The 23,043-nt window shown below is 43.0% G+C and overlaps 1 protein-coding gene and 1 long non-coding RNA gene across 17 annotated transcripts in view; one reads left to right on the top strand and one right to left on the bottom strand.

Annotated features, from left to right (window-relative positions):
* DYNC1I1 (dynein cytoplasmic 1 intermediate chain 1) overlaps positions 1-23,043 on the top strand; it is a 344,861-nt gene that overhangs the window by 220,296 nt on the left and 101,522 nt on the right. The window lies entirely within an intron of this gene.
* Positions 677-23,043, bottom strand: part of LOC128331437 (uncharacterized) — a 34,673-nt gene continuing 12,306 nt past the window's right edge. The window contains exons 2-4 of one of the 2 annotated variants that reach the window (XR_008310298.1): positions 21,576-21,687; positions 10,391-10,450; positions 677-5,444 (exon numbers count right to left, since the gene is read on the bottom strand). This is a non-coding gene — a long non-coding RNA (uncharacterized LOC128331437). Of the gene's footprint in view, positions 10,451-21,575; positions 21,688-23,043 lie in introns of both variants that reach the window. The other variant, XR_008310297.1, reaches the window with a different exon arrangement.

Raw genomic sequence — 23,043 nt, 5'->3', positions numbered from 1 at the left:
CTACCAGAACAGCATGTCTTTCTCTAGGACCATTAAATGACTTGCATCATCCACAAGTTACAAAACCTTAAAAAAAATAATTTAGGATGATGTTCTATTGCAGCACATAGACATACATACACTCACATACATGCATTTTACTTCAGTGAGGGGGCGGCATTTTAAAATCTTGTCTCGGGGCCTACTCCAACCTTGCTACGCCCCTGACTCAGATGTCTCATATATCTCATCTAGTTCAGTCCTTTGGAGTTTCCTTATTTTGGCAGCAGTACTCCAAGGCTTTGAGAAATCTAGAACATTTTGGAAGTTGGAAAATTCTAGAACAGGGAGCCTAAAGAGGTAGGCTGTATTTGGAGTGGGATGGGCTTCACATATTAATTGTAATTTACCAGCCAAAGCTTTGGCTTCTATCTTTTATTCTAACAGTTTATTCTCTACCAGCGTGGTGTAGTGTTTAGAGTGCTGGACTAGGACCGGGGAGACCTGAGTTCAAATCGCCATTCAGCCATGAAACTAGCTGGGTGACTCTGGGCCAGTCACTTCTCTCTCAGCCTAACCTACTTCACAGGGTTGTTGTGAAAGAGAAACTCAAGTATGTAGTACACCGCTCTGGGTGGAGGAAGAGCGGGATATAAATGTAATCAATCAATTAATTAATTAATTAACATAACTCAGGTTCTTGCAACAGCTTATTTTTTATTTATAGTTAAATTTATATACTGCCTTTCATTAAAACAATCTCAAGGTGGTTCATACAGAAAAATTAAAACAAGACTATAAAAATACACAATTAAAATATTAATCTAACATACAAAAACATGAATCTGACTAAAAAGATTTAAAATACAAGCATAAAATAACCATACAATTTTTCTTATAAATGAATAAATTAAAACAAACTAAAGAATAGAGTAATTAAAAGAAGCCCCGGGAAACACCAAATGTGGATCAGCAATTAATAAGGAAAACTCAAATTTGGCAGCTGAAAGTTCTTCTGAATAAAAATGGGTTTTACAAATGTTCTAAAGGATAGACAGGAATTGGCCAGTCAGACCTTGCTAGCTTGAGAATTTTGGATTGACTGCACCACCACCGAAAAGGCCCTAATCCAGGTAAGCTCTTCCCACAATTCATGTAGCATGGGCACTGTAAGCAGGGCCTCCCTGGACAATTTAAAGTATGAGAGTGTGTGGGAGAAGGTGCTCCCTCAAATACAGAGTGTTTAGGACTTTGAAGGTCAAAACCAGCAGCTTTTATTGAGTCTGGAAACTAACAAGTTCAGTGCTTTAAGGATTGGTGTTACATGGTCTCTACAGTGTGACATAATGTGTTCACATGTTATGTTCGAAACTAGTACAAGTGTACAGTGTACCCAAGTACAGTAATTCACATGTTGAACACAGGCACAGAAGTACACTTTCTATCTGTACCATGCATTATGACGAGCCTGTAGACAGGTTCCCTTTTAAAGTGAACACAGGCACAGACCTTCACACAAACACATGTAAGAGTGCACAGACATCTGTACACTTGTGTGGCATAATGTCTGCATTGGGCTATTGTAACGCCAAACTTTAAAGCATCAATTAAAAACAAAGTGTTGCCTTCCGGACCCACTGCAGTTTTTGAATGCTCTTGATGACCTTACCCCTTGTTTCACGATGTTTGCTACAAAGGATCTTTCATTTTTACCTAACATTTTCCATGGGTCAACCTCTGGGGAGGAAAATGTTACATCAGAACCAACCCGAAGAAACCAGAATCTCTGTTCACCACTGTGAGGAGGGCCACGTCCTCCTCCTCCTACAGCTAGGTATTTTGGCCCAGCTTTGTTGGCAGGAGGTTGTGAGTAGAAATGGAACTACATCACATTCGAGTCTGTGAAATCTGGAAATGCCTCATGCAGCCATGGGTTGCCGTTTCACAGCCATATTTGGTTGATTGGCCCACCTGGCAGCATGTGGCTGTTGGGAGCTGCAGCTATTTTTGTCCATCCTTTCCAAAGCACCATCATTCACTCATCTGCACATGGTAGGCTCCATGTCATTGCTAAACTGTCAATTTCTGTGTGGGATATGGCCTTGGGTTTTCTATTTTAATTTCAATAAAAGCTGCCCATGCTTGGAAAATATTGTGGTTTGGTTCTAGAAATCAGCCACTAAACCGCACTATAGAATGTTTCTTTCCCCCATGCCTACCCCCAAGTTTTCTGTAGTGGCTTCCATACACTGTCATTAAATTATGTATCTGGCCACCCCTCATTGCTTATTCTGGTGTGGTCTTTCCCTTTTCAACTGGGTGGATGGAATCAGAAATGCAGATCTTAGAATTAAACACACTGAAGTTAACTGAAAATCTGTATTTAGTGGCCGGCATTGGCTAGAGGTTCTCCCCCCACCCCCCACCCCGGTTTTCATTTTCCCTTTGCTGTTTTCTTTTCCTAAACAAAAATACGTTGCTGCTTATATATACAGTGTTCCAGTGGCCTGGTTTCCACAGCTGCCAGGATGCCAGGTTCTTCAGCATACTTCTGGTGCACAGCTACAGTGGCAACATGGTAATGTTGTGTTTTACCAAAAAGGGTCCCTGTGGCAGATGTGGGCTCTTCTGGACTCCCATTTAGCTGCCTCCTCATCAATTTTTTTCAGTCTAATCTTCTTATGATAGAGATCTCAGTCTTCTTTGCCACCAACTATTGCTTTGTATAAATAGAACATTACTAAACGAGCTGGAGAGAAACACATTAGTCAGCCCCAGCAAATTATACAGGAATTTCATTGGTGCGCTAAAAGGTCATGTATGATCAACAGACAGTTGTTCAGAGCAATAATATTACCTAGTTAAAAGGCTTGGGACCATATCCTAATAATGCAGAATTTGTAGTGCTTTCCACTTTAGTTCACTGACAGTGATTTTCCATTTTGGGGAGGAATGCTAGCTCTCTTGCCTCTTCTCCTTCAAACTGATTGTTGCATCATCTTCTTTATATTTAAAAGCCTTAGGACATATGTAACAAATCCCATGGTATGTGGCACATCTCGCGAGAGTTCTGACAACACTCGGGGGGGGCATGGAGGAGGAGCCTGAGGAGTGGGTGGAGGGGCAATTGCTGCCAAGGAGGAGCAGGAGGGCTGAAGAAAGAGCAGTGGCATCACTCACTCCCTCAGCTCCAACCACCAGCCTCTGACGCCTCGCCGAGTCTCCTCATGAAGAGGATGGCAAAGCTGGGGCTTCCCATCCGGCCTGCACAGATGGGCCTCAATACTCTCTCCCACTCCTGCGTGTCCATCCTCCTTGTGAGGAGACTCAGCGAGGCATCAGAGGCCAGTGGTTGGAGCTGAAGGAGTGAGCAGCAGTTAGGTGAGCTGAGAGTGTGGGGGAGTGGAGGAGGGGGTGGCTGTGAGTGGGGTGGCTGAGAGCGGGGAAGTGGAGGACTGGAGGGGAGATAGTGGCTGTGAGTGGGGTGGCAGCGAGTGGAGGAGGGGAGGGGGTGACTGCAAGTGGGGTGGCTGACATTGAGCAATAAAGCAGGGGCTCTGGCGGGGCTTTAAGGAGAACAATAAAGTCCTAGTGCACAGATGTTCTGTGCAGGGCCATCTAGTAATATTTTATTTCTGTTAATTTGAGCAGGAAAGAAACGCCTTGGAAGAGATGTGAAGACACCATTACTTCCTTCTCGTTTTCTGTTTTGAAGTTGCCCACGTCCCAGAGGGCAGCCTACATCCTCCTACATGTTCTGAGCATGTTTTTCCATTAGGGCGTCAATCTATATTTAGCAAGCGGGCAGCTTCTTCTCTGTTTTCTAGTAAAGCATTGCATATGCCTCAAACTATATCTTCACCTCCGCCCAACCCATAAAATGATGACTAATAGTGAAAACAACCACAGTTTAAATACTAGTAATGGACTTCAGGGTTGCGTGAAAGCAATGGCAAACAGTCCTTAAACTGCTCAACCAGACATGGAGGCTTTGTCTACCAACAAATAAATGTCCACTCCTTTGCATTTTAACTCTGTTTAGCATATGTCTCCTGATTCCCTTGAGAATGAAACTTCATATCCAGCTATTAGCTGAAGCATTAAGAAAATGCTTTCTTTGGCTAGAAAGGTTTAGGCACTTGCCGCTATAAACTATGGGGGCAGGGAAGTGGAAATTCAGCAATGTTGTTTTATGTGTTATAAAATCATGACTTGTAATATATCTTTCCTTATAGCACATGAAGGTTTAAAAAAGTTCTTTCAGCTGACTTGGTTAAATAATTCTTTCACCTCCCAGAATTAGCAAGAAATATATTCTATAATTGAAAAATGTCCATCCTTATTTTAATGATAATTTGCATGTCCCAAGTGGATGAAACGGGGCAAAACGAGATTTGATTGAGGCATCACTCATGCCCACCCCATTGACTTATTTTATTTCAAATATTTATATCCTGCCTATTAATCAGAACTAATGAGGTAGCTAACTTTTTAAAATCACAATAAAACAATAAATTAAAAGCCCAATGAAAACCATAACTAAAACAAACAAAATATGATAGTAAAACAGTATTAAAACCTTAAAAGCTGAGGAAACCGGAATAAAGTTTTTCGAACTCTGCCTAAAAATAATCAGGGATCCATGTTTAGTGAGTCCTCCAAAGCCATAGCATGTGCTTGATGGTCTCAGAAATAAGCTGAGGTATTTCCCCACAAAATAAGAATAGCGTGGCTTATTTCTGAGACAATTCAAATTTGGTAAGCCCTCCCACTCATACCGCAATTTCTCATCCCTTCCCTTTAAATCATACTTATCCTGTTGGTTCAGTAGTGGTAACATTGGCAGGGAGAGGGGGCAACTTAACCTCCCCTCTTTTGTGCCTAGAATGCAGTTTACTTTTGACTTTTAGAGTTCTTTATTTCAAGGAACATATCTTCCTGTATTATCCCCCTGACCTTTAAGATCTTATGAGGAGGCTCTGCTCCAGGTACCATCTTACGTGGAAGCAAAAATAGCCTCTACAGTGAGTAGGGCCTTCTCTGTGACAGCCCCAGTGCTCTGGAACTTTCTCTGAAGAGAGGTTCATTGCCCTTTGGAGGACAGTCAACATCTGTTCTTTTTCAGAGAGTTTTTGACTTTCACTGCTGATTGCTCGTTTTGTGGTACACTTTTTACTACTGGGACTGTTGTGTTTATTCATGTGATTATTTTCTTTTAATTGATTTTTGGGGGGAAGGTAAACCACTATGAAAATGTGTGAATAATTGTATTAAAATTGTTTAAATAATGAATATACATGAGGGTCTCATTGAAAATATAAGCTTAATATTCAGTGGTAGTAAAAAAGGGAAATGTAATGACTGATATCCATACTAACAAAGCATCAGTGCTTCTGCAAAGTTGAACTCAGTGGGGAGGGAAAATTTCAGTGACCTCCCCTTCTCCAGGAAGTGATCATTGACAGCTGAAAAAGGTAAATGAGTATATTGTTGAAATTTATTTATTTATTTTATTTATTTTTGCATTTATATACCACCTTTCGTTAAAAGACAACCCCAAGGCGGTTTACAAAAGTTAAAACATTCCCTTCTGCACACACACACACTGGCACCCATGCAACATTAATCTGGAACTCTTCAGATTTTCTCATTCACTGGTCCTTAGGATGTCAGACAGTGAGGCGATTCTCACGATCGGTGAGACCCGCCGTAAGGGGGTTTGCAGGGAGAGCGGGCTGCAGAAGATCAAGGTTGCAGCCCTGGGCAGCCAGATTGGCTGCCCACATGACTGCCATCTCCGTCACGGAGCCGGCGGGGATTGGGGCCCATGCAGCCCCCAGAAATTCCAGGATGCCCCACGTGAGTATGCAGGACATGCTGGAGAGACTCCCGGGCGGCTGCTTGCAGCCTCCTGACGCGGGTCTCCTTGTGTGTCGATGCAGTGCAAATCCACACCATGGCAATACATGATCTGAAAACCCAGGTTAGCGGAGCACTTGCTCCGCTAATCTGGGCTAAGGGGAGGGGTATTTAAAAGGGTTACCCGCTTTGGAGAAACCAAGCAACTGTTGCCAGGAGCTCTCTTGATTCCTACCCTTCACTGTCTCCAGATGTATCTTCTGTATCAGGCCTGCTCAACTTTGGGCCCCCAGCTGGTTTTGGACTAGTTTCCATAATCCCCAGCCACGGTGGCCAATAGACAGGGATTATGGGAATTGTAGGCCAATATCTGCAGGAGGCCCAACATTAAGCAGCCCTGTTCTACATTAACATGTTGGAATAGGAACAGGGAAACCTAGGTTCAAATCCCCCCTCAGCCATGAAAGTTGCCAATTGACCTTGGAATAGCCACATTCTATCTTATCCTAACCTACCTCACAGGGTTGTTGTAGGAATAAAATTAGGGAGGAGAACTATGTATGCTGCTCTGAAGGGTGGGATAAATGTAATTAATAATTCCACTATATGAGTCCATTCTTCCAGTTTATAGTATTATTATTGTTTTTATTTATTTGATTTCTATACCCCCTTTCCAAAAATGGCTCAGGGTGGTTTTCACATAGAAATAATAAATAAATAAGATGGCTCCCTGTCCCCAAAGATCTCACAATCTAAAAGAAACATAAGACAGACACCAGTAACAGTCACTGGAGGTACTGTGCTGTGGGTGGATAAGGGCCAGTAACTCTCCCCCTGCTAAATAAAGAGAATCACCACGTTAGAAGGTGCCTCTTTGCCAAGTTAATACTATGCACCTGTGGGTAAAGTAAAATTGTGCTGTTGAGTCGGTGCCAACTCCTGGCGCCCACAGAGCCCTGTGGTTTTCTTTGGTAGAAAGAAAGGAGGGGTTTACGTTTACCATTGCCTCCTCCCTCACACTATGAGATGATGCCTTTCAGCATTTTCCTATATTGCTGCTGCCCAATATAGGTGTTTCCCATAATCTGGGAAACATACCAGCGGGGATTCGAACCAGCAACCTCTTGCTCCCTAGGCAAGTTACTTCCCCGCTGCGCCATTAGGTGGCCTTCACCTGTAGGTACCTCCACTTTTTAAAGGACATAATGAAGCTTGAGGAGGAATTTATTTATTTATTTGTTTGTTTGTTTATTGAATTTATATACAAGGGAGCGAGTCAGCTGCAAAAAGTGGGGAGTCTTTCATATGAAGACAAGCTTGAGTGGATTTGAGTTCAGGTAAAAGATTACTCAGTGGAGGGGAAATTCTACAGCTTTGTACCATGAATGGTAAAGAAGTTGTGGACTGAGAAAATCATTCACTCTTTCAAAACATTACAACTTGGACTCCTCTGGCAGGAATGATCTATGCCAACAAAAAAGAATACTCTTTTGCATACTGCTCATATAATGTATTGAATTAATTGCAACACGTTTTGTAATATTTAAAAAGGTTAAAAATCATATAAGATAAATCAAGCAAATGGCTGTTGCTGGGGAAGGAGAATGCTAAGAGGGAATAGATCTTTGATTACTAGATAATGTAGACTGGTGTTTGCCAACTTTTTTCATCCTAAGGTATACTTAGATTTTTTTTAAAAAACAACCACAATCAGGAGCACAATTGCCTCCTTAACACAGACACACCGCCACTGCCATTGTTGGTTTGTTTTCACTTCCTTCTTTCTTCAACCTCACCTCCCTCCTGGTATGTAAGGGAGCGAGTCAGGTGCAAAAGTGGGGAGTTTAAAACTCCTTGTTTTTGGAACAAACTTGCTCCCTTATGCATCAAGAGAGGCACACCCTTTCCAGTGCATTATGGGGAAAGTCGGCTTCAAGAGCGGGGAGTTTAAACTCCCTACTTTTGGAACTGACTCGGAGCGAGTCAGCATGGCACACCAGCCTGTGTCCTACAGCTCACTAATATGTCGTGGTAACTTGGTCGGAAATGCTGTTGTAGACAAGCAGGGGATGATTCTGCACATGCCTTATACTGAGTCGGACCACTGGTCCATCTTGTGCAGTATTGTCTACACTGACTGGCAGCAACTCTCCAGGGTTTCAGGCAGCAGTCTTTTCTAGCCTTACCTGGAGATTCTAGGAATTGAACCTGGGACCTTCTGCATGTAAACAAATACTGTGCCACTGGAGTAGAACCCCTACTTCTCACTTGCTCTGCTTTCACCATGTTGTCCTTCCTCTCTTCGTCTTCAGGCTTCTCACTGTCCACTGTTGGCTTTTGGGCTAAATTGATTTCTTGGACTGATCCATCATAGCAGTTTGCATGATCTTTTTCAATAGAAGTAGCTAGCACAATATAACATAATTTGATTAAAGGTGAAACTTTGCATTTGTGAAGGCTGGCATGGCATACTTTCAGATCTTTCGCCTGTTCCTTAAAAAGATTCTGGTTACAAGCTATATTTCATGAAGAGGAATTAGAGGGATGTTGATGATATGCCAAAACCCCAAGCAGTGACAAAATCATCAGAGCGTCCTGGAAAGGATGCCTTGCAAAAAAACAGTCTTTCACAGCTGGCTTAAATTATGGATACCCAAAAGCACATGACAGCATTTGTTTGGATTAAGGAGCTGGAGCAGGCTCCATTGATAGAAAGCATAAACATGTCCTTTTACACGGTAGTATCATTAATATGGTACAGTCCTGTTGAGCAAGGTGAGATCTGTGTCTTATGGGTTGCTGATTCAAATACTTTAGCATGATCCTTTGTTGAATCATTGTCTTTATCATTCGTTTTAGCATAATTGGGGGAAAATAAGTATTTGAGGTGCAAACCAGACAAGTGAAGCATTTTAAGGCCAGTGATTTCAGTGAAAAGTTAAAGGTCATGACTAAATCTCTACGTTTGAAATAAATTGAAACTTAAAAGTGATCAACCTTGATTGAATGATACTCTTCCTTTTTTAAAAATTTAATATCATTTTGAATCCAGAGTTCAAATCCTTCTTTCTAGATGTGGATTAAATTTACCATTGTGTAAACCATTTAATGAACCAGGGGCACGTGGCTGACATTCTTACTAATGAAGCATTCGTGCAACAGGAGAAGCAACAGTGCTTCTGAAAAGTTGAACTAACTCTGTTCCACTGCTGACTCAATGGTTGGGGCAATGTTTGATGACCTTCCCCTCCCCAGAAAGTGCACTGTACCACCTGAATATATGTCCCTGAGGGTCATGCAGCCCTTGGGGCATATTTTCAGGTGACACAGAGGGCTTCTGGGGAAAGGAGAGGTTGATGAAATTCTCCCACATGCACACTAGAATGGATGCAGTGTTAGTCTGGAACTCTTCAGAAGGCCTGGTGTTACAATGGTGCTTCTCAGTTGCACCAGTGTTTCATTAGTCTGGATAGCAATCTCTGTGTTGAACTTGATTGTTCTTCTGTGGTGTTCTTGATGTTTGCATTTTGGGCAATTTGTTTTTAAAACGTTTATACCTACATTGTAAGCTGGTATCTTAGACCTCAAAACATTCTGTTAGTATATGCAAGATTTAACTGAACAGAGTGCTAATGTTTGTAACTTGTTTTCAGTGTCTGGTTTGAGGCCAAGTATTTCTTGAGCATGTGTAGAGTGTTTCTCCTTCTCTGTCTAGAGCCCCTTCTTATATTACCTTAGCATACAAGAGGTGTGTCACTGGCTTGGGAAGGACCTGATTCATTGGCTTCTCCCTTTTAACCTGAAGCTTCCAACAAGAAGGTTCAGGAAGGATGCATATTGCAATGGCTTCCATGCTATTTAAATAACATCAGAAGGGAGTTATCAAAGTCTCTTCACAAACAGCTTAAATGGGGGTACAACTCAAAGCATGAAGGTGGAGAGCTGGTCTTGTGGTATAAGCATGAATTGCCCCCTTTGCTAAGCAGTGTCTGTCCTGGTTTGCATTTGAATGGGAGTCTGTGTGAGCACTGTAAGATATTCTCCTTAGGGGATGGAGCTGCTCTGGGAAGAGCATCTAGGTTCCAAGTTCCCTCCCTGGCATCTCCAAGATAGGGCTGAGAGAGACTCCTGCCTGCAACCTGGGAGAAGTCGTTGCCAGTCTGTGTAGACAATACTGAACTAGATGGACCTATGGTCTGACTCAGTATGTGGCAGCTTCCTTTGTTCCTACTCAGCTTGCAGGATATTTGTGTTCTGTTAAATGTTTTGTTGGAAATTAAACACAGGATAATATTCTTTATGGGGACTGCCTCTTTCTGAGTCGATTAGATACCCCAAAGGAAACCTGAAATTGGTATAACAAACAGAGATCTTGCTATGGAGTTCTTGGGTTTATTCCACAGCAAGACAGGAAATACCATGTAGTTTCCCAGCCACACAGTACAGGATAAACATTTTTTGGCGTGACTTTTGTGTAGCTCCTCTGAATTCTCTCTAAAAAATATTTCCAACAGAAAGTGCATTTGGTCCACTTTCTAGTCAATGGTTTTACCTTATGTGAGTTGCCTCTGTGGGAGCCCTCCACGAACAGTGAAGCATCATACTGTGTTATCTGGCAAAAGATGGAGAACAGTTGCTCTTTTGAAATGCTCCAGCATCCCCAAAAGCCAAGGGATCCATCACTAAAAGCCTGTCTCCAACTGCCCTTTCCCTCTGTGTCTAAGATCAACAGCTTCCCACCCACTGACCCCACAGCAGGATAATTGGAAACCAACTTCCCCAAAAAGAACCTTTGTATAAGAACAGCATTAATTTAATGATGATTAATATCCCATACATTCTATAAAGCGAAGCTAAAAGCATTCAATCACGAGCCGAGGTATTGAAATTTTTGCTGGAAAATGGTTCACAGAGGGGCAGTGACCTTTTAAGAAATTAACAAAGGGGAAAGTATATGGATTCTCAACATGACAACTGAGAATAAGAATGAATTAGCACTGTGCTTTTTGAAATCCTGTACACAGGATTTTACCTTAAATCTACCAATCACAATAATATGACTTCATCATTGATCATTTTTATCTTCTGTCATTGAACTTGGGTGATATGGTCATGACCTTCATAATAAAATATATAAGCACAGCTGTTCTTGTTCCAAATAATATAATTTAGAATTTTCTGACCAATTCTAGTGATCTAGCTTTACAAAACTATCTGTTGAGGTTCCAAGGTAATAAGACACAGCAGTTGTACTAAGTTTGGCATCCACACTTGAAATAATATAAAATAGAGATTGGCTCCAGTCCAGAGTATGCTCACTCACATACCACAGTGGACTGCATGGGCTTGTTATTATGAACTGTGATTTTCCTATTTCCCTCCCAGGGCATATGACTGTCATGGTCCTCTCTGACACTTTTGATCACCTATCAGGCGTAATCGTGCTTTGATTCAGTGTGTTTACTTTCTATGTCTGGCATTCTTTGTGTAATGGCTGTTTTGCTTTTGTCTTATTGCTATTTTTGTGTTCTGTTTGTAGATTAGGAACATAGGCAGCTGCCATATACTGAGTCAGACCATTGGCTCATCTAGCTCAGTATTGTCTGCACAAACAGTGGCAGCTTCTCCAAGGTTGCAGGCAGGAGTCTCTCTCAGCCCTATATTGGAGATGCCAGGGAGAGAACTTGGAGCCTTCTGCATGCAAGCATGCAGATGCTCTTCCCAAAGTGGCCCCATCCCCTAAGGGGAATATCATACAGTGCTCACACATGTAGTTTCCCATTCTTATTCAACTAGGGTAGACCCTGCATAGCAAAGGGGACAATTCATGCTTGCTACCACAAGACCAGCTCTCCAGGTTCATACATTGTTATATGGATAAAACTTAGAGAAAAGCAGGTTAGAATTTTTCAAAAAGGAACATTAGAGTGATCAATTGAGTGGTTAGAGTTAGCAATGCCAATCTTCTATTGGATGTTTGTGCATGAAATCAGGAGCACCCACAGTCACAGTCAGGTGATATTTGGAGCTGTTCTCCCTCCCATTCTTTTGTATATGGACTTGTTTAGAGTCAGAATAGCAAAGTATGAATTTGAACGAATGAATGTGACAACCTGGATCCAAAAGAACAGTGTGAATGCTGAAACTTGTGAAATATGCATATTTAATCAACATAGGATTCCTGAGTGCAGATGGGAACAAACATCTTACTGACCCATCCAGTTGGATTGAATTTAGTATGGATGTTCAGAAGGCTCACATGCCTCAATTGCTGTTTGCAACAAAGAGATTGTACACTGCTAAAATAGCACAGAGAAGCTTGTCTCTAGGCAGAGTACATGGCTGCTCCTTAAGTGTCAAGTAGTCAAGTAGTAAAGTGTCAGTTATTAAATGAATCTGCATCTATAGCTACATGGTAGCTAATCCCCACACAGTAGCATTTAGTGCCAAATGGCACGTACACAAAGCAGAATTGCCCTTTGGTATGCATATTTATTTACTTATTTATTTACTTATTTAAAACTTATGTCTCTGGGCAGCTAGATATAGTTGTATCTAGTTAAGTTTGCACACTTGGAGCTGTTGTTCCATTTTCACAAAGAACCCACTGTCTGGACAAACTGAGTGCTGGAGTGGGCTGACATTGCTTTGGACATAATGAGGTTGTTAACACGACCAGATGGGTGGGGGGAAGGTTAGGCTTCCCTCACCTTCCTCGTAGGCGACTGGTAAAACGTTGGTGATCCACTGTCATGATCCATTATCAGAGAGCTGGGATGATGCATCCTAGACTCTGGGTATCCCACAATGCACAGTCCGCTGGGGGATTCCCCCAGGAGACGGTTGCTCTAGGCTCCCATCTCTGTGTGCGGCCAGGCTGGAAGCAGGCCAAGCTCACAACTGAGCAGGAAGCCTGGGGTAAGGGAGTGCTCACTCCCTTAACCTTGGCTATGAGCCAGGTTAAAAAGCTGGGCTAGACAGCACTGCCCCTCTAGGATCAGGCCTGATCCCGGCGGTTCTCACGCGCAACCTAACCCAGGCTGGGCTTCCCTAGCCTGGGCTAGGCTGCGTGTGAGAACAGTCTTGATGTCTCACATCAGGTTCCATACACTGCTGATCTGTAAGTGGAGACCTTTTCAGTTGGGTTTGTTTGTGTTTGTATTCATAGGTTAATTTGATTTATGTGATTTTTTGTTTAATTTTTCATTCTCCATTTTTCTATTGCTGGTATTTGGCTAATCTTTGGAGGGATATGGAATTATTAGGACAGTATATAGAAACTCAAAACTTTATTGTAAAGGGTAATTTCCCTTTAGTTAAGCAGAGTGTGCCTTGGTTGCATATGAATGGGAGACTTGATGCGTGAGCACTGTAAGATCTTCCCCTTAGGGGATGGAGCCGCTCTGGGAAGAGCATCTAGGTTCCAAGTTCCCTCCCTGTCATCTCAAAGATAGGGCTGAGAGAGATTCCTGCCTGCGACCTTGGAGAAGCTGCTGCCAGTCTGTGTAGACAATACTATGCTAGATAGACCTATGGTCTGACTCGGTATATGGCAGCTTCCTATGTTCCTTTGTAGGTGCCCCCCCTCCTCCCCAACTGGTCATGGGTGGCAGCAGATCCTCTTCCTCCCCCACAATCTTCAGAAGGAAGACCTTAAGGTGACTCCCAAGTCCTACCTCTTCCATTGGTCAATTGCTTTCTCCCCAAAGGCCCTCTGCTATAACTCTGGAAGAAAATCCAGGGCGGGTGGAAGGAGGAGGAGTTGATGCATGAGTTACATGGCAGTTGTATATTTTTCTCTATGTATATACAACTCTATATTTTCTTCTTCTTATAAATACATCTCATATGGCAGTTCCTCCAGCCAAGAGTTGGCTGGATCTTGGGTGAACCCTTGCATGGGCCCTTGGGCCTGTCCCCAACTTAGCCCACCTGTGGCACTTACCTTGGCATCACATTTACCCTTGCTCCTTAATGTGCAAGGGAGAATGCTTCACAGTTTAAAAGGGCTCTATTGGCGGGAAGCTAGACACAGGGAATGTGTGCCTAAGGGCCATTTTTTGCTCTAAAACCCATGATTTTTCTTCATACTGTATTTCCTCCCCTCCTCTGGTGTGCCAGAAACTCCCCCTGGCCTGTTCTTTCCTCTTCTCCCTTTTCTCATCCAGCACATCTAAATGCAGGATTCCATATTTCAAAACAGGAAGAGCAATCGTGAATATAAAATAGAAAAAGCCTATATCTTTAATTGCATTGGGCAATATCCAGATTACTTAGTCATGACTAATCACCACCGGAGTCAGTGTGACAACTTAGCCGTTACTAAGTTAAGTCCCATTAATTTCAGTAGGTGTCAGTCCCGACAAGCGTAGTCTGGATGTTGCCTATTATATTTAAAAGGATTTTATGTGAGGAAAGTGTGTGGGCAATTTTTGCCAAAGTTTAAAATCAAAACAATGTTGGGAGGAAATGGCAAACAAATGTAACCATGTGGAAAGTCAAAATGCTTTTTTGTTCAATCTGGGAAAAATCCTTCTTATTGGAGCAATCAAAATATTTTCATTATCCATAAAATAATATTTATTAAGTCTGGATTAAGATCCATCCTGAATTCATTTTGACAGCTCGTATAACAAATTTGTTTAGTATTTTTGTGGTTAAGACTTCTCCTTTGCACTGCAGTTTCTTATTGTTCATGGACACACAGCAAATGGCTACAGATTTTATAATGGAGACCATGGTTAACATTCCCTCTCATGTGTTTGAAATGTGACTCTGGATGGCTGAAAAGAGAACCATTTGAATTAAGTCATCCATAAGCAAAGGATTTGTAATAATCCTTTGTCCTCCTGATAGCCTCTTTAGTACATTTTTCGGGTTTCTGCTGCTTTGAGCTCAGTCCAGCTTCTGCTTGGCATATTGGGACAACAGTAACGCACAACTGTGTTCTGTGCAGGTACAGTGGCTGCCAAGGTCCAAAGCGCACATGGGGGATCCGTGATTGGCTCTCCTGATGTAACTTTTGTCATCTGAAAGCCGTCACTGGTGGAGGGGAGATTTGGCTCAAGGCCGTGGCATGGGAGAAGGGAGAACCTAGCCTCTACTGTGGCCCCAATCCAAATCACTCCCAAAGCTGCTATAATATGGCCTATAAGTTTTTGCCTCCACGGCTAATAGGAGATACTAGCCGGCCCCGCACAAAGCATCTGTGCATTCTTTGGGGCCGGCGGTTACCTCTTCCCCTCCCACCTTCTGCCCCAGTCTCCACTTCCAGGCCCAGCTGCCTCTCCTCCCCACCGCCACTTCTGCCCCCCCACTTTCTCCCCCCCCCGGGCCTTGCCTCTGTGGCTGGGCTGGGCCCGCCGCTGCCTCTGGCCTCTGCGGCCAGGCCTGTCACTGCTGCGGCGACCAATCCTCCTGGGTGCGCCTCAGCCAATCAGGCCCGTCCGCCGCCCAGCCAATCAGCTGGGCGCTGGGACGCACATTCCAAAGCACACCCGGGAGAATTATATATATAGATAGGGAGACTTGGATTGAGGCTGCGATCCCCTCCTCTTGTGGTCCCTATCCAAGTCTCAAAAACAAATGCAACTGATTTTAGAAGAATATCTGGAAATCCAGTCATGGATCTCCCACACAATGTATGTGTTGGGAGCTGGACTGTAGCTCAGTGGAAGAGCACCTGCTTTTATACAGAAGGTCCTAGGTTCAATGTCTGGCATCTCCAGGGCATTTTCCAGACAGCAGATTTACTCTGCTTCACCACGGGAATGGTGGGTATGGGGGGGCAGTATCTTGCAGTCCCTGCGGGATAGTGAGGTGCAACTCATACACAACTCGGGTTTCCCCCTATGCATTGGAGCTTAGCCCGAATTATGCCCATGCTAAAAAGTTCCATTTTTTTACAGCGGCTCTTTGGGATACCGATGTTTCCTCTGAGATGTATGGAGGGGCCATAATGATAGAGAGCCTTTTCTTAAAGCCTCACTTTTTTCATTTTAAAAAAAATTGTTTGGTGATCTTACAGAACATCTTTCTATGCACCCACACAGTGCATTTTGTTTTTCTCTTTTCATAAAATTTATCTCTTCCCCCCGCTTTTGAAAAGCCTCCTGATAGTGTTTGAATCCCAGTGATACTTTATGCTGAACTTAAGAGCATGAGTAGGCTTTTCTTAAAGACTCAACTTTTGCTATTTAAAACAAACCCAGCATTTGCTTGGTGATCTTGCAGAACATCATATGCACCTGTTCCACAAGATCACCAAGAACTTAAAAAAAAAATAGTAAAAAGCATAGCTTTTAACATTTGCTTGGTGATCTTGCGAAACATTGAGCCTCTCCTCACGATTGCAGAGAAGGGCTCCAGAGTGGGCTGTGAGGAGAGTGGGTTAAACTTACCCTCCCTGCAGACGATCCCGCTTGTGTTGCTGGGCGTGCTCCCTGCGCACTGAGATGATTCCCTGCGCACTGAGGCAGTAGGGAGGGTTAGGGGCAGGACGTGTCACCCCGGGCCCCAGAACTACCAGGATGCACTCCCCACAGTGTGGCAGCCGTGGCTGCAAGCAGCCACAGCTGCCACACAATCAAGAAAGTGAGTTTAAGGGAGCACTCGCTCCCTTAACCTCGTTCAGGAGGGTGGCTATTTAGGCGGGTTTGCTGCCATGGAACCGCCAGGATCTTCCCAATCCCGGTGATTCACGTGTATGCCAAACCGGTCTGGGCTCCCTTAGCCCAGTTGTGCACGTGTGTGTGAATAGCCTCATTGTATGCACCCACCCCATGCAGGGCTGGTGCATACAATGTTCTGCAAGATCACCAAGCAAATGGGGTTTTTTTGGGGGGGGGGGTTAACTGCAAAAAGCAAAGCTTTAAGAAAAGCCAACTTATGTCTTATGTTCACAATAAAGTGCCACGGAATGGTACACTCTATATGGACTTGAATGGTGTAAACAGTGCAGGGAAATTCTTTTTGGAAGGAACCGACAGGAACCCTATTAAAGCAGCCCTATGTGAACAACCCCCAAGTTTCTTTGAATTATCTTTATTACACTTATATGTGGCTAATATATTACCACATAACTCGCTCTTCTTCACCCCACTTGATTCCGCGGTTAAGCCCATTGTCTGGGAAAGGTCCAGGTAGGGCTGAGAAATTTCTGCCTGAAACCCTGAAGAGCTGCTGCCAGTCTATGTAGACCATATTGAGCTAGATGAGCCAATGCTCTGCCTTTTTATAAGGCAGCTTCCTATGTAACATATAGTAAAACCCTCAGTATTAGGCCATGATGCAGTGAAACTCTTCTGCACATGCAAACAGACTTCTATATGTAGAGTGACTACTTTCATTGTATGTGCAGCTCATGCAAGTACCTGAGCATGGAAAACTGGACCATGCCTTAAGTGGTAGTTGGCTTTGTGCAGTTAATTGTGTGCATCTTTATGCAAAGGAGTACGTGTCCTTGTGAGGAACAGAATAAACAATTTCTTTTTCACTTTTTCTGAGGCAATCTGTATATTACCTTACTCACATGGGAGGTCTCCAAGGTGATTTCCCACATCTAGGCAGTCTATTAACTTCTCTTGACTGAGTAGGGTTTCCAGGTTAGGCTGGGACTTTGCCTCAGCAAAACCTTTTTGTTATTCATGTGAGGCAGGGTTAGCCATAATTTTAATTACTGCCTTGTAGTATCTATGAGGGAGGTCATCACTCTGGTTATCTATCTATCTATCTACCTACCTACCTACCTACCTACCTACCTACCTACCTACCTACCTAGAACTCTGCCTGTAACGATCAGCCCTTCCCTCCCCTCAATAGTGGACCAGAAGTGAACCCTGTCCCGATAGACTGACAATGACCTCTGGGGATCAGCCACTCAGCACACGGTGGCTGGGACCAATCGAGCTTGGTGCCAGGAAGTGAAGTTTCCTTGGTTTTCAGAAGTTGCCAGGAGGGAGATGAGAGAGGATGGGGAGCAGGCTTAGTGAGCATGAAGTCTGACTGGCTGCCTCATGGCCAACAAACAGCCTGGAGACTTCTCTCATAGAAGGACATCTGCAGATCCTTGAGATACAGGATTGTAGGAAACTTGAATTATCTCCTGGGGCTTGAGGTGAGAAGGGAAAGGAAGCCAAGGGCTTGTAGGGCTTCAGAAAGACTTAGACAGGGAATAGTGTGTGATAGCTAGCCTGCATTAGACTATTTTCTTTCCTTTTGTGCTATGCAAATCCTTGCAACTAATTTATTGTGTTTTTATTTGTAACATAACAAATCAAGGCAAACTGAGCCAATGCCCTTTTCCAATTAGCGCATTGTAAAAGTCTCTGTAAACTCTCAAGGGGACTTTTTGTATGTTCTTGCATTCATGTTCTATGCAACTGGATAACCACGATTTTTAAAATGTGCCGCACCAATATCATCTGAGGGTGCTTTTTGAAGTATTCTTGTAGTTACTGAGTGTTCCTTTTACCTGCAAATTAAAGCTGAGAGAGCCTCAGACTGAAGCAGTCTGTAGTATTTTGAATACGTTTTTCTCTTTTTGTTCTTTGGATTTTATCTACCTCTGAGAGAGTTTTTAACTGAGGAAAAATGGGTTTTACTCTGGTGCAAACATGTTTCAATGTTGTTCAGCAACCTACCAAGTTTTCTCACCATGTGGGAGCTGCACGTGGAGGGGTTTTTGTATTTTTCCATTGGTAAAAGAAGTAGAGTTTTCCCTGGAATTTCGCCCACACCAGGGAGAGATTAAACTCTGTTAAAAAGTGGGCGTGGTGGCAGTGATATATCTACCAAGAAATTGTTAGGTTTTAAAGGAACGGCCTTTGTTGAGCAAACATGGAGGGAATGATTCAACATTTTTCTTTCCCCCACTTGGGCTTGCCTTGAGACAAAGGCTAGACTTAAATCTGCTATTCGCTACACTGCCTTTCAATTAAATATTTTCAAAGCGGAAAACAGTAGTATAATCAATTAATTAATTAACAATCACAGCATCAATAACGCCATCAAATTTAAAAAAGCAAGCAAATATTTTCAGACAGCAGTGGAAATGTAATTGCAGCTTTTGCTAGATGAAAGCTAACCTGAAAAAAAAGGTTGTCAAAAGCTTTTTGAGGCCTGCTTAAACAGACCAGACTCCCTGATTGACAGATTTTTTGTAAGAGATGGTCCACAATCTTGGAGCTATGACAGAAAAAGTTCTCTCAGGTGTCACCACTCATATTACAGCAGTAGGCTCATTCAGTATGATGTAGATACTGCATGTCAGTGTACTGGAAGGGTACATATGGTTCCATTTATTATATTCTGTTTGTTTTTATCTGCATTCTTTTTTCTTTTTTTAAAAAAACTTAATAAAAATAATGTGCTAGATCCATCATACCAGAGGGTCTCCACTATGTCCCCATCTCTAGCCCTGGGCCCCAACTTTCTGAAACCAATCACTTTCTATAGACCTTATTATTACTACCTTTGCATTTATGTCTTTGTTGCACCTCTTCAGAGTGGTCTATCCTATGGCGTATCTGGATTTTCTGCTACACCTCTACTTACCTGTACTTATCTCCCCAAACTAACAACATAGCTCAGTGCAATGTTCAATTAATTTTAGATTATTTCTAATTGCCTACTGACACGACTTGTAAATGATACATTAGTGGAAGGGATGGCTTTGGGCAAATATAATAGCCTGTCAGTCTTCCCTAGCAGCTATAATTAAATCAAAAGATAAGAAGAGCTTACTGTAATTATTTTGACAGTGAACCAATAGAAGTGTGCCCAAGTGACACAGATTGAAGAGCACCAGATGTCAATTGCTTAGAAACAATTAGGATAAAGCAAGAAATGTAAACATGTGCTTATCTGTCGTTAGATTTCCTCTGGGCTACTTGCTAAAATTGCCCGGATCATTGATGAGGTCTTAAGGTTCAACCAGACTCTCCTCAGGAAAGGACTCGGATGACAGCAGCAGTTGTATGTAATTTGTAAACTTATTGGTCTCGTAGCTTGGAGGCCATCAATGCCCAGTTTGGTCCTCAGACAAAACCAGAAAAGCAGCAACAGATCCCACATTTACTCCTCCAACAATCAAAGATGCAAAACAGATGCAAAACTTGTGAAGATGTACCCCACCAGTACATCTGGGGTCACTCTATAACCTCCCTGCTGCCAAGGGGATCACTCTATAACCTCCCTGTTGCCTCCAAACTGAGTACCCCTCAGATTCCTAATCACCCTTATGCATTTTCTCCCTTGTGGTAGGTGGTGTTTTGGTGTAAGCGTGGTTCTAAACACGGAGAGAGTTAATCCTGCTGATGTAATAACAAGGTGTTTATATTTAAGCAAGTGGTTTGAAAATTAGATAGTTTTAAAAACAAGGAAACAGTCTGAAGGGTTTGTCTAATTAGGCTGGACTTTGTCTTAACCCCTGCCAAAACCCTGGTCCACATACCCTTCCTCCACCTCATAAGACTCACTCACTCACTCACTCACTCACTCAGCACCTTGGTGACACAAGCCTTGAAATAAAAGGGACCTTCTCACTTCAGTGACTTCTGGTAGCTGTTGAGGCAGGTAGTCTTGGACTGTTGGGCCCTGAGAATTCTGCTGCAGCTGTCCAACTACTGTCCGGTAGAGATATGCACAAGCTTGAAAGCCAAGCCCAGTCTCTCTCGTGTGGCCCCTGGTGGCAAACCCGCTTCCAGAGCCTGCTTTTAAAATGAGGTTAAAGGAGCAAGCACTCCCTTAGCCCCATTTTTAAATAGTCTGCCAGCCCAGGCTGCTTGCAGCTGGGGCTGGGAGACTGCGGGGCTCCCAACTGGCATTGCGGGAGTCCCTATAATGCACCGTGCACTCGCACAATGCGTTATGGGAGTTCCGGGGGCCTCCCAGCCCCAAAACCTCCCTGCTGCCAGCAACAGCGGGCAATCATCTGGGTGGGTCACCTGCCTGTCCAGCAAAGTGATGGAGATTGTCTGTGGGGTTAGTGAGCTTTCTGAGACTTCCTCCTCTGCCCCTTCAAGCCTTTCTCACAGATCGTGAGAACAGGCTAGTGTCTGAAATATGCAAAATACTGAGTAATGGAATCAAAAATTGGGGACCAAGCCTCTGCCTCCTTCCAAATACCCTCACAATATTTTCTATTGTTCCCAGTTGCTGCCAGCACCATAAACTCAGGTGCCACTTATCTATATGGAAGGAGAGGGAAGGGAGGAGAGCTGATCTTGTGGTAGCAAGCATAGCTAAGCAGGGTCTGCCCTGGTTGCATATGAATGGGAGACTTGATGTGTGAGCACTGTAAGATGTTCTCTTCAGGGGATGGAGCTGCTCTGGGAAGAGCAGAAGGTTTCAAGTTCCCTCCCTGACATCTCCAAGATAAGGCTGAGAGAGATTCCTGCCTGCAACCTTGGAGAAGCCGCTGCTAGTCTGTGAAGACAACACTGAGCTAGATAGACCAATGGTCTGACTCAGTATATGGCAGCTTCCTATGTTCCTATGTATACATGTGCAATGTCATCAGAAAATACAGTGGTTGAGAATTGGTGCTAGTCGTTCCAAAGGCTATTGGTTGGCAGACCCAGGGAAATAGGTCGGGGGGCTGACCTGTTAGACCACAATGCACCATGTGGTGCTAAACGTGACTACTCTGAGTATGTCTCCCTGACTTCAATGGAATAGGTGTCCTTAGTATAAGGAAGTAATATTTATATGACATATGACTTACAAATAATACTTACCAGTATTTTACTACAGTGTGTGAAAGCATTTTTTGCAGCGCATGGAAAATTCTGACAAAATCTCTTATCTTTGTCTGAGGTAAGCAGAAGGCAACACATGTTTCTTTGCATTCTGTGTGAAATGAAGAATAAAGAGTTTAGAAAGGAACTGTAAAGCCAGACTTTTAAGAGCCTGTGTTTGAGCTTAGTTATGGATGCTTTGTGAATTATTACAGACAATTCGTTATGATTTATCACACCGAGTTCCTTGACTTGGAGAAAGCCCAAACACAACTGAGTTAACATGGGGATTGAGTTACCACTTACTGAAAAGGAGGGTGGTCTCACCAGGGCAGAATGGAGTTCATTAACAGGCTGAAGGGCTTCCTTTGTAGCTACCTGTGTTATACTTAACCCTTTTAACATCAGATGCTTAGTTCAATCAAATATTTTTTGACAAAAATGAAGAGTGAGATTTGTGGCATTGTATCACTGCCCTTTGGGGCAGAGGAGAGAAAACAGTGTTTATTTTTTATTGTTGAACAGACTGCAAGTTCAAAGATACAAAAAGCACAAACTTGCTATAGATTAATTGTGGTAAAATAATAATTTCTCCTAATGTTTGGTGTTCTCCAATTTTGTTGTGGTTTTTGTCTTAAAGAAGCAACTTTCTTTTGTATTTGGCCTACTGCTTTCTTACTCCACAGAACAAGATACAGGAAGGACGGATAGAATTTGAAGCTGCCATACATGGTGCATATTGTGCTTCAGTTTGATTTTGTGGTTTAGATCATGCCAAAGGTACACAAGAGCGTATGGCTACCATTTGGCGTTGAAGTTCTTCAAAAGATTCAAAACAAAATTGAATCTATACAGTGATATAGAGTGTATAGAACTGTATCTATACAGTGATATTCTGGAATTTCTTATACAGACTGTTTAAATACTTCCCATTTCATATGGTGGCTCTCAGAACTCAATTCACTTTATTTCTTACTGAAGTATTTGTGTACAGGAGGCCCTCTTTATTCGCAGGGGTTCTGTTCTGGCCTGTTGCTGCGGATACTAAAACTTCAAATAAAGAGACCTTAACCCTATGGAACTGGGGGGTTTAGGTTCCTAAGCACACTGAAGTATGCTAAAAATAACCAGAAAAAGGGGAAACCAGAAATAAGCATGGTATCCAGCTCTCCACCTATGCCCCCCAAACCCTCCAATTGTTGCCTGTTTTGGTTTTTTTGGAGGGGGGAGGTTCCTTTTGAGAAAAGAGCCACAAAATGACTCTGTGATACAAAATGGCTGCTGGAAATGACATCAAAAGTCATTTACAACCATTTGGGAACTGCGGATAGGTGAAAATAGCCCTATTTTCACCCCATGTTTAAAGAAACCAGTTCTCTATGACCCTATTGTGGACACATTATTATTATTATTATTATTATTTATTATTATTATTACATTTCTATCCCGCTCTTCCTCCAAGGAGCCC

Source organism: Hemicordylus capensis, chromosome 6, assembly GCF_027244095.1.
Source record: "Hemicordylus capensis ecotype Gifberg chromosome 6, rHemCap1.1.pri, whole genome shotgun sequence".
Classification (NCBI taxonomy): Eukaryota; Metazoa; Chordata; class Lepidosauria; order Squamata; family Cordylidae; genus Hemicordylus; species Hemicordylus capensis.
The sequence above is the reverse complement of the archived record's forward strand: the minus strand, read 5'-3'. Positions and strand labels throughout refer to the sequence as shown.